This window comes from Mizuhopecten yessoensis, unplaced genomic scaffold (assembly GCF_002113885.1).
Source record: "Mizuhopecten yessoensis strain PY_sf001 unplaced genomic scaffold, ASM211388v2 scaffold10311, whole genome shotgun sequence".
Taxonomy (NCBI): domain Eukaryota; kingdom Metazoa; phylum Mollusca; class Bivalvia; order Pectinida; family Pectinidae; genus Mizuhopecten; species Mizuhopecten yessoensis.
Genome location: NW_018408483.1, coordinates 302,244 through 312,951, shown reverse-complemented (window position 1 = coordinate 312,951; position 10,708 = coordinate 302,244). Strand labels below are relative to the sequence as shown.

General features: G+C 32.4%; 1 protein-coding gene and 1 long non-coding RNA gene across 3 annotated transcripts in view; one reads left to right on the top strand and one right to left on the bottom strand.

Moving 5' to 3' along the window:
• LOC110460047 (transient receptor potential cation channel subfamily M member 3-like) overlaps window positions 1-10,708 on the top strand; it is a 200,909-nt gene that overhangs the window by 64,169 nt on the left and 126,032 nt on the right. The window lies entirely within an intron of this gene.
• Window positions 1,611-6,462, bottom strand: LOC110460049. The gene is made up of 4 exons (XR_002463962.1): window positions 5,376-6,462; window positions 4,034-4,195; window positions 2,583-2,758; window positions 1,611-2,289 (listed from the first exon to the last, which is right to left on the bottom strand). It is a non-coding gene; the product is annotated as an uncharacterized LOC110460049 (long non-coding RNA).

Sequence of the window (10,708 nt, the reverse complement as noted above, 5' to 3'; positions counted from 1 at the left end):
TAGCTTTGATAAATGAGTGGCATGACTCTAGCTTTGATAAATGAGTGGCATGACTCTAGCTTTGATAAATGAGTGGCATGACTATAGCTTTGATAAATCATTTCTGAAAAGAAAACCATACCTTGTAGGACTTTCATGAATAAATAACAAAAGATTGTTATACTGTCGCTCCAACAGACTCGGCTACCCGGTCAACAGAATTGTCCTGGCCCACACAAACAACCATGGCCAGGATACAGAATGATAGGGATCCTTGAGTGTGATACTACTGTAGTTACTGAGTTATACTTTCCTTAGTAAACTGTGTGGCAGTTTTTTTGGCTTCTTCCCATTGCAGGCTTGCTGTTGGCTGTTTTGGATATAATGAGATCAAGGTTCCTTGGTAACTAGCTTAATGATTATCCTCAAGACGATCTCTACAGCATTATTTGGTTCCTTTTTATTTCAAACTCTGAAGTCAACTGTACAGATAACAGAATCAGATCTGTCTGGAATGCTGGCTTATTGAATCACAGATTTAGATATAAATATTTCTGTCGTTTATTAAAGGGAAATGCCTACAAACATAACGCCTATATATGGCAAAGAGATTCCGACTGAAGTGCCTGCATTATGTAAAAAAACAAGCAGTCAATATGCACTCATGCATTCACCTGAAGATTTTAGTTCACCTTCTTGAAGGGCAAATGTGCTGTCCCATGGGAGGTGTCCATTGTTGGGAAGTAACTTTTTGCAACAACATCTTTTGAATAACCTAGTAGCCTAGGGTTGTTATATTTGGCCAGTAGCATGCTGGACTAAAGGGCTATCAATTTTGTTCAAATAAATAACCTTGACCCACTGTCAGTGACATAGGGTTCAGTTCAGTTAAGTTGAAAACTTTAAACAGTTTCCTTGTAATATCTAGAGCCCTGGTGTCATGTTTGGTCAGTATTTTGACAAAGTGAGCTCTGTCAAAAGTTGATTTAATTAATAAATGGGCTTAATTTATGCTAGAGATGTGTATCCCTCTCGGAATGTATGTCACATACTCACCTACATGACCTGACCCATACCGAAAAAAGTTACAAAAAAGTTACTTCTATTTAGGTACAAAAAAGTTACAACTTTTGATGCTAGATTGGAACCTTGTGAGAAGAGAGTTTCAATCTAGTACTAAAAAGTTACAAAAAGGTATTAAAAAGTTACACTCAAACACTTTGTTCAGTTCAATCATTACTTTATTTGCAAACAAAAGGTACACAAAAGTTACATTTAGCCACTTAAGCACTAGTGAAAAAGGTATCATAAAGTTATAACTTTATTTAGTTACTAAAAAGGTACAAAAAAGTTATGCTTTTCTGAGATACTGAAAAGGTACAGAAACAGTTCTAGTAAAAAGGTACAATAAAGTTATAACTTTATTTAGTTACTAAAAAAGTACAAAAAAGTTATACTTTTCTGAGATACTGAAAAGGTACAGAAAAAGTTCTAGTAAAGTTATAACTTTATTTAGTTACTAAAAAGGTACAAAAAAGTTATGCTTTTCTGAGGTACTGAAAAATGGAGAAATCGTATTTGTTAGGTATAACTTTTTAAAGCTTCATAAACCTCTCATGTATTATGAAAAGGTATCAAAAAAAATCATAACCTAACCTTTACTGGATCTGTTGTTTAAATGAAATTCTATTTTAATAGAGTATTCCTTTGAAGTTACTATTATATATCACCTGCTTTCTTGTAGTTATTATCATATAAATAAATATTCCTTTGAAGTAACTATAATATAAATAATTTTCTTTACGTTACTATTATATGAATAAATATTTTCTTTTAGCTACTATTATATAAGTATTTTCTTGAAGTTACTATTTATCATCTAGATATTCTCTTGCACTTACTACATCAAAAATATTTTCTTGTAGTTACTATTATATAAATACTTTCTGTAGTTACTATTATTTTACAATATAATACACAATAATGCAATAAATATACTCTCATGCTGACTTTCAGGGAGTGCCCTGCATTGACTATGACTCTCTCCAGCTTTGACACTAGCATACTCACTTTTATTCTCTGGTATTCACAACTATTTCACATAACCATTCCTAAAATAATCATTAATAGAATATCTCTTGTAAAGTTACAACAAACAATCATATTAATAGTTCTTAAAAGTTGAAATGTCTCATTTGTTCTATGTGGTTGAGTTCCTCCTGGCCAAGCTGACCAAAGCACTGATTTTTGTCCTCATTGAAAACTTGATTTCTGACAGGCCACTTTTCCCATGAATCGCCTCAGCATAATCTGTTGAAAAGCAGATGGTTTAGGAAAAATAGCTAGTAACATAATTGCAACTTTATTAATTCTTTCTTCATCACTTAAAATTCTAGGAATTAATGAATATGAATGGTGAAATTATATTGGTAGCATTTTATGGTAAACTTGCTATTTATTATTCACTGACAGGCACCATTAATCAGTTCAAGTAGCTATAGCGATACTTTTGTAATTTCAGTGATATTACTACTACATAAAGAGAATTGCTGTAGAACTCTTTTCTTTTGTGCTGTTATGAAAAAGTTTTAATTCATAATTACCAATTATTGCTCAAACAATGGTCTGGTTCAAACCTTTCCCAGGTTGACCAGCTCAGTGTTGGTGAAGAACACTGACATCAAATATCTGTCGACCTGTTCCCCTTCGTCTTCCTCTGTGTAGTTTTTATGTGTTTGGGATACACATAAACCCCAGTCCCAGGTATAAGCTCCACCATCTGTCAAGATAAGGAGCAATAACACAATTTACAAAATAATATAATTTTGCAATTAAAATGAGTCTCCTAAACAAGCAGGAAGTAAACAAGAAATTAAAGACATGTTTACCTCTAATGTCTTATCTTGACACAACACAATAGCATTGTAACAGTTGATCGGATTGCTAATATATTTACAATATGTTGTAAAGAGATTCAAAATGAAAAGCTTTTCAGTTCATTGTGAGTTAATGGTATATAATATCTATATAAATGTAATAGCAAAATCTATCTAAATGTAAATACCAGTGCATTACTTATTTGTTGGCTTTGATCTGTTTTATTTTACCTTAAATACCTCCCCAACAAGAGCCGGGTTCAAAGTCAAGAGATCCACTTTGTCTCTGACCATTGGACCCAAATGACCTTGACCCTTAATTATAACCCAGTGACCATGATCTTTGGTCAGTTGACTTATTCTTTATTTCCGACCAACTTTGCTTTATAATACCATAACAAAATGTTCATCAGTAAAAAGTGTCATAAAGAAATGTTCACCAGTGAAAAGATACTAAATTTGACCTTTACCATTGATCTTGAATTAAGTCATGTCATTAAATGCTCATTCATGAAAAGCTACAAAATTTGACCTTAACCTTTGATCCAGTGACCTTGACCTATGACCTTTGGTCAGTTGATTCCTTGTTGAATTCTGATCAACTTTGCTTCATCATGTCATAATAAATTGTTAAGCAGTAAAAAGATACAAAATCTGACTTTGACCTTTGATCCAATGACTTTGACCTTCGATAAGTTGATTTCTTGTTGTATTGTGACCAACTTTGCTTCATGATGTCTTTACAAAATGTTTACCGATAATTTAAGAGCAAAAAAAAAATGTTTAATGTTAAAATCCAATATGGCTGATTAGCAGCCATTTTGATTCAGATCTGCCGAAATATTACCAAGCAGAACTAGGATGCATGGGAAATCATCATGTAAATTTTTTAAAAAACTTACACCATTTACTTCCATCAATATTGTACAAAAGAAAAAAAATGGACAGACAGACGGACAACCTGATTACTATAAGGGAACATACCCGCATCTTCGATGTGGGGCCCTAATAATTGTAGAAATCAAAATTCCAAAAGAAAGCCATTTTTATTTCAGCTTGTAACCATATAAAGGCTGTCAAATTTCAATAAGGTTAGACAAAAGACAGAGGAGTCTTCTGAGATTACAAAAGCTTAAACAAAAGATCACAAAATCAGTACCTTAAATCAATGAACTCACCTTTGTTTGATTTGTTTTCGGCACTGATTCTCTTTGCAGCAGGGGGTTGAGGGGGAGGTTCATGGACCTCTATAACAGACTCATGAGGTGGAGCTGAGAATTCTTCATCTGTTGTTTCTGCCTGTATTTTCCCCCATCAGTGTGCACAGCTCTTGTTATCATCTAGAAAAAGAGAAAATATTAGAAAAAAATGTGATTTAAAAAATTGGAATTCTCTAATTTAACTGATGTATATACTGAGCTATACATAAAGGTTTCTGTAGGGAACAGGGTAAGGACATGCAGTGTGGAAGGAGAGGGATCATGCAACTTTACTGTGGAATATTTAAAATGGCACACTTCAATTTTTGAAGAATTTTTTTTTTCCCTTTCAAGTCATAGGAATATCAAGTTATTTTAATAACACAAAACAAGAAGCATAAATATCAGTTTTATCAAGTTGAAAGAATTCAAAATTTTACTCAAAAAAAATGAAATAAAATTCAATATGTTTTCAAAGGACGTCATTAAACAATATTTGATGAAGTATGCAGAAGTTGAACAGTGCCTGCTACTTGCATGCCATTTGCTTAAAAAACATTCAGATATATCTCTTTAAATTTCCTTTTTGAAAAGTTTTTAATCTTTTTAACGATATATGAAGATTATAAAAACAACATCCATTGTACTGCTCACATTTCTATTTTAGGTACTCTTACGTTTCAATTCAAATAGGTGAAGAAAATCATAGGAAATTTAGAAATTCCAAAGCTATTTAAGATTAACAAAAAATAAGTAAGCAACCATTTAAGTAGAAATTATTCAATCTTAAAATATATTGATAGGAAATTAAGATGCATTGGCTTTTAAATTTCTGTTATTTCATGTCATGAAGGAGAAATTCCAATAATGATTTCAATATTTGTAATGTGTTTGTTAACTTTATAAAAAACGAAAAAGTGTATACTTGTACAGGAAAAATATATATTCGGCACGGGGTTTGAGTATATATTAAGCTAGAAATTAAACATCACACTGAAATATCCTTCCTTTCCCTGAAGAACAAAGAATAAACAAATATCGAAAATCTTATTATACACCGAAACGGATTCTGGTAAGTAGATCTACTTTCCGAATTGTATACAAATATAGTAGCTCAGTAAACGAAAAATGTAATCGGTACCGAAATAATCGGTGTTTTTTAACAGATAGTACTGCCATCTGCCCATCTCTAAAGATCAAACATATAAGAAAAAAATATACATCGTCTCAGTCATGGTACTGTATTTATTTAATAAATTTGATATGTTTACTCTGCGTTTTGTATTGAATCCTTTCGATGAAAATACAATTGATGGCTTACCTGAAATATTCCCTGAAATGGCGACGATCTTCCCATGATATTCCCCAGAAAACCTGGGATTCATGAAGGATTTCATCAGCAAATGCGTATATACCAAGCTCTTTCACGGACGTTCCAATGTCTTCAAGGATATGATGAAGTAGGTATCGTCTTTCCAGTTAACCAAAACACGTTCCAATATTTTGTTTACTTCTTGTGACTCGCCGGGTTAGAGTTCAAAATCTAGAGGTCGATCGAATACAAAATTTACCCGCGCGCTTTTCATTGGCCAATTTGATAAGGCTATTTATAGTCACGCGAGATTAATTTTTCGCATAGGGCGTCGCTGCAATAACGATAAAGTCCTACATCATATTAATCATAACTATTTATTGTTAAATACAAATAGTATGGACACAACCATAATAATTGAAAACAAAAAATATTCCCTTTGTAACAATAACCAAGCAGCCGTCGTAAGTTGTTTACGACAATAACGTAAAACCTTTGGAACGATTTCCGGCACCATGCTGTCGTTACAAATGTATGTCTCGAATTTGACTCTTTTTCAACGGAAACACGGGAAATCGACTTCTAATGCAATTGAGAAACTATTGCTTAAATGATTAAATACACAGGTCTTCCTTCTGAAGTAATATTTTCATTGAAATCGGCATGATTTTCTCACATGATTGGTCAAGGTAACCGTGAATATTTGTGAAAGGCATGCTCGTTGTCTTATCGGAATTTGTGTTCAGTAGGTCTAATTATTTTAATTTGATATACAGTCCTACAGCAATTAACTGCACCATATGTTTTGTTAAGACCAAAATGTATGACCAGCAAGCGATGGTCGATCTATTGTTTTCCGCTGACTGGGGTGGAGCGAGGTGTGAAAAATTTACCTGAAGTGGACCGATGATTACCTCGGGCGATGTACAGTTAGCCGGACCTATTACGTAATTGTCCAGGTGTTTCACATGGACAACTTACTTTTAAAATCAATTCACAGCAGAAAAAAACACCATAATAAGCGGGTTCCTACCTTTGACCATATAATAATAAATGATATTTTTTTGCCTAGTTAAAGAAGGAAAAAATGGGTACATGGGGGAAAATCTCATTATAACCGATATATATATGTATATACATAATAACTGGGTTCCACTGTACCAAAAATGTTCTAACTTTAAAGCTACAAAGTTTTTCACCAGCATTGCAATTATTTTCTAAGTCCAGAAAAGGTACTAAAAGTTCTACCAAAAATATGCAAAGTTTTTCACCAGCATCGCAACTATTTTCGAAGTCCAAAAAAGGTACAAAAAGTTATACCAAAAATATTCAAAGTTTTTCACCAGCATTGCAATTTTTTTCTAAGTCCACAAAAGGTACAAAAAAGTTATACCAAAAATATTCAAAGTTTTTCTCCAGCAGTACAATTATTTTCTAAGTCCAGAAAAGGTACTAAAAGTTATACCAGAATTTTTTAAAGTCCAGAGAAGTTACAAAAAGGTACACTAGTAAAGTTTAAGTTTAAATTAAGGTATCGAAAAGTTATAACTTTTTTGTACCTTTTATCAGGAGTACAAAAAAGTTACTGAAAAGGTACGAAAAAGTTATACCTATTTGTAACTTATTTCGGTATGGGTAGGGTTACATGTAATCTCAAATCTCAACTGGACAGTAATACACATACAAAGAGCTCATTATGACAGCTGGTACCCAGCCTGAAGTATTCATGTCCAAACAGTCAGCACTGGGTACCTACCAAAAGTTTATTATGACAGGCTTATAGGTCTAGTGATAGATGATAGCTGTAGGCAATGTTGCAATCTTTTGTACTGAAAACGTATTTAATGAAGTACATCCTATATTCAAGAGATTCGTCTGCTGGATAATCGAACTACTCCGTAGTGAAGCGGACGTAATAAACATCAATCAATCAATCAATCAATCAATCTATATTCAAGAGAGTCTGGAGGACAATGATTACTATAAGGCCAATGATTAACAGTATCCTCAGCTTTATAAAACACTACGGCCAAGGATTAACAATATCCTCAGCTTTATAAAACACTAAGGCCAAGGATTAACAATATCCTCAGCTTTATATAACACTAAGGCCAAGGATTAACAATATCTTCAGCTTTATATAACACTAAGGCCAAGGATTAACAATATCCTCAGCTTTATAAAACACTAAGGCCAAGGATTAACAATATCCTCAGCTTTATATAACACTAAGGCCAATGATTAACAATATCCTCAGGTTTATATAACACTAAGGCCAATGATTAACAATATCCTCAGCTTTATATAACACTAAGGCCAAGGATTAACAATATCTTCAGCTTTATATAACACTAAGGCCAAGGATTAACAATATCCTCAGCTTTATATAACACTAAGGCCAATGATTAACAGTATCCACAGCTTTATAAAACACTAAGGCCAATGATTAACAGTAGCCTCAGCTTTATAAAACACTAAGGCCAATGATTAACAGTATTCTCAGGTTTATATAACACTAAGGCCAATGATTAACAATATCCTCAGCTTTATAAAACACTAAGGCCAAGGATTAACAATATCCTCAGCTTTATAAAACACTAAGGCCAAGGATTAACAGTATCCTCAGCTTTATAAAACACTAAGGCCAAGGATTAACAATATCCTCAGCTTTATAAAACACTAAGGCCAATGATTAACAATATCCTCAGCTTTATATATCACTAAGGCCAATAATTAACAGTATCCACAGCTTTATCTTAGCTTTATAAAACACTAAGGCCAATGATTAACAATATCCTCAGGTTTATATAACACTAAGGCCAATGATTAACAGTAGCCTCAGCTTTATAAAACACTAAGGCCAATGATTAACAATATCCTCAGCTTTATAAAACACTAAGGCCAATGATTAACAATATCCTCAGGTTTATATAACACTAAGGCCAATGATTAACAGTAGCCTCAGCTTTATAAAACACTAAGGCCAATGATTAACAGTATTCTCAGGTTTATATAACACTAAGGCCAATGATTAACAATATCCTCAGGTTTATATAACACTAAGGCCAATGATTAACAATATCCTCAGGTTTATATAAAACTAAGGCCAATAATTAACAGTATCCACAGCTTTATAAAACCCTAAGGCCGAGGATTAACAGTATCCACAGCTGTATAAAACACTAAGGCCAAGGATTAACAGTATCCTCAGCTTTATAAAACACTATGGCCAATGATTAACAATATCCTCAGCTTTATAAAACACTAAGGCCAATGATTAACAGTAGCCTCAGCTTTATAAAACACTAAGGCCAATGATTAACAATATCCTCAGCGTTATAAAACACTAAGGCCAATAATTAACAGTATCCTCAGCTTTATAAAACACTAAGGCCATTGATTAACAGTATCCTCAGCTTTATAAAACACTAAGGCCAAGGATTAACAGTATCCTCAGCTTTATAAAACACTATGGCCAATGATTAACAATATCCTCAGCTTTATAAAACACTAAGGCCAATGATTAACAATATCCTCAGCTTTATAAAACACTAAGGCCAATGATTAACAATATCCTCAGCTTTATATAACACTAAGGCCAATGATTAACAATATCCTCAGGTTTATATAACACTAAGGCCAATAATTAACAGTATCCACAGCTTTATAAAACACTAAGGCCAAGGATTAACAGTATCCACAGCTTTATAAAACACTAAGGCCAAGGATTAACAGTATCCTCAGCTTTATAAAACACTAAGGCCAAGGATTAACAGTATCCTCAGCTTTATAAAACAGTAAGGCCAATGATTAACAGTATCTTCAGCTTTTTAGCATGCAAGCTTATAGATTTAATCGCCAAGGAAAGATCCCTAGTGAATATTATTACAATGTCTGCTGTCTATACTCACAGACACCAATTATACCTCGTCCACTTTGTAGATACGACAACCTGACAGACCATTACATGATACACCACGCATATTGACCTCACATTTTGTTGTATCAAGTGAATATAGGAGCCAAAACATTCTTGTCCTTGACTCTACTGTAGACCAGGAAACAGTCCCAGTCCAATGTTTGCCCTTCACCAGTAAAACCTCGATTCACCCAGTGTTAATATGATGACTATACATGCTACGCTGTGTACTAATCGTCACTGTCAGGATAAATTCACCCACATTACAGAAGGCGAAAAAGGCATAAGGTAAATAGCGGTGAAAAATTGCTATACTGTGTTTGTTGAGATTTTTATGTATATTCCAGCAACACAATTGATTACTGCTCCTAGTATGAGGGAATTTTAACACTCAAATAAACATAATTGGGGTATCTGGAGGCTCCTTGATATTTATGTTTCTGCCACATGAAGAAAATACTGTCTTTCTTACAGTACAAACTTTACTCGATCAATTAAATATCAATACTAAGGGAAACTATTACAGGATCTAGCTCTGAAATACCAACAAAGTAAGATATGTAAAATACCAACAAAGTAAGATATTTTGTAAAATACCAACAAAGTAAGATATGTAAAATACCAACAAAGTAAGATTTTATGTAAAATACTAACAAAGTAAGATATGTGAAATACCAATGAAGTAAGATATGTAAAATACCAATGAAGTAAGATATTATATAAAATAACAACAAAGTAAGATATGTGAAATACCAACGAAGTAAGATATGTAAAATACTAACGAAGTAAGATATGTAAAATACAAACAAAGTAAGATATTATGTGAAATACCAATGAAGTAAGATATGTAAAATACCAATAAAGTAAGATATTATGTAAAATATCAACAAAGTAAGATATTATGTAAAACACCAACAAAGTAAGATATGTAAAATACCAACAAAGTAAGATATTATGTAAAATACCAACAAAGTAAGATTTTATTTAAAATACCAACAAAGTAAGATATGTGAAATACCAATAAAGTAAGATATAATGTAAAATACCAATAAAGTAAGATTTTATGTAAAATATCAATAAAGTAAGATATTATGTAAAATACCAACAAAGTAAGATTTTATGTAAAATACCAACAAAGTAAGATATTATGTAAAATACCAACAAAATACAAATGATAGTGTTTTACGTGAAAGGCCACTGAAATACCAAATATATTTGGAAAAAAAACCAATCATATTTTGTGAAATATCACAAATAAGTACAAATATTCTATGATCTGTGAAATAGTCTAACACTGAATACAGACATTATATGATAAGTTAAATACCAACTAAGTACAAATATTCTATGATCTGTGAAATAGTCTAACACTGAATACAGACATTATATGATAAGTTAAATACCAACTAAGTACAAATATTCT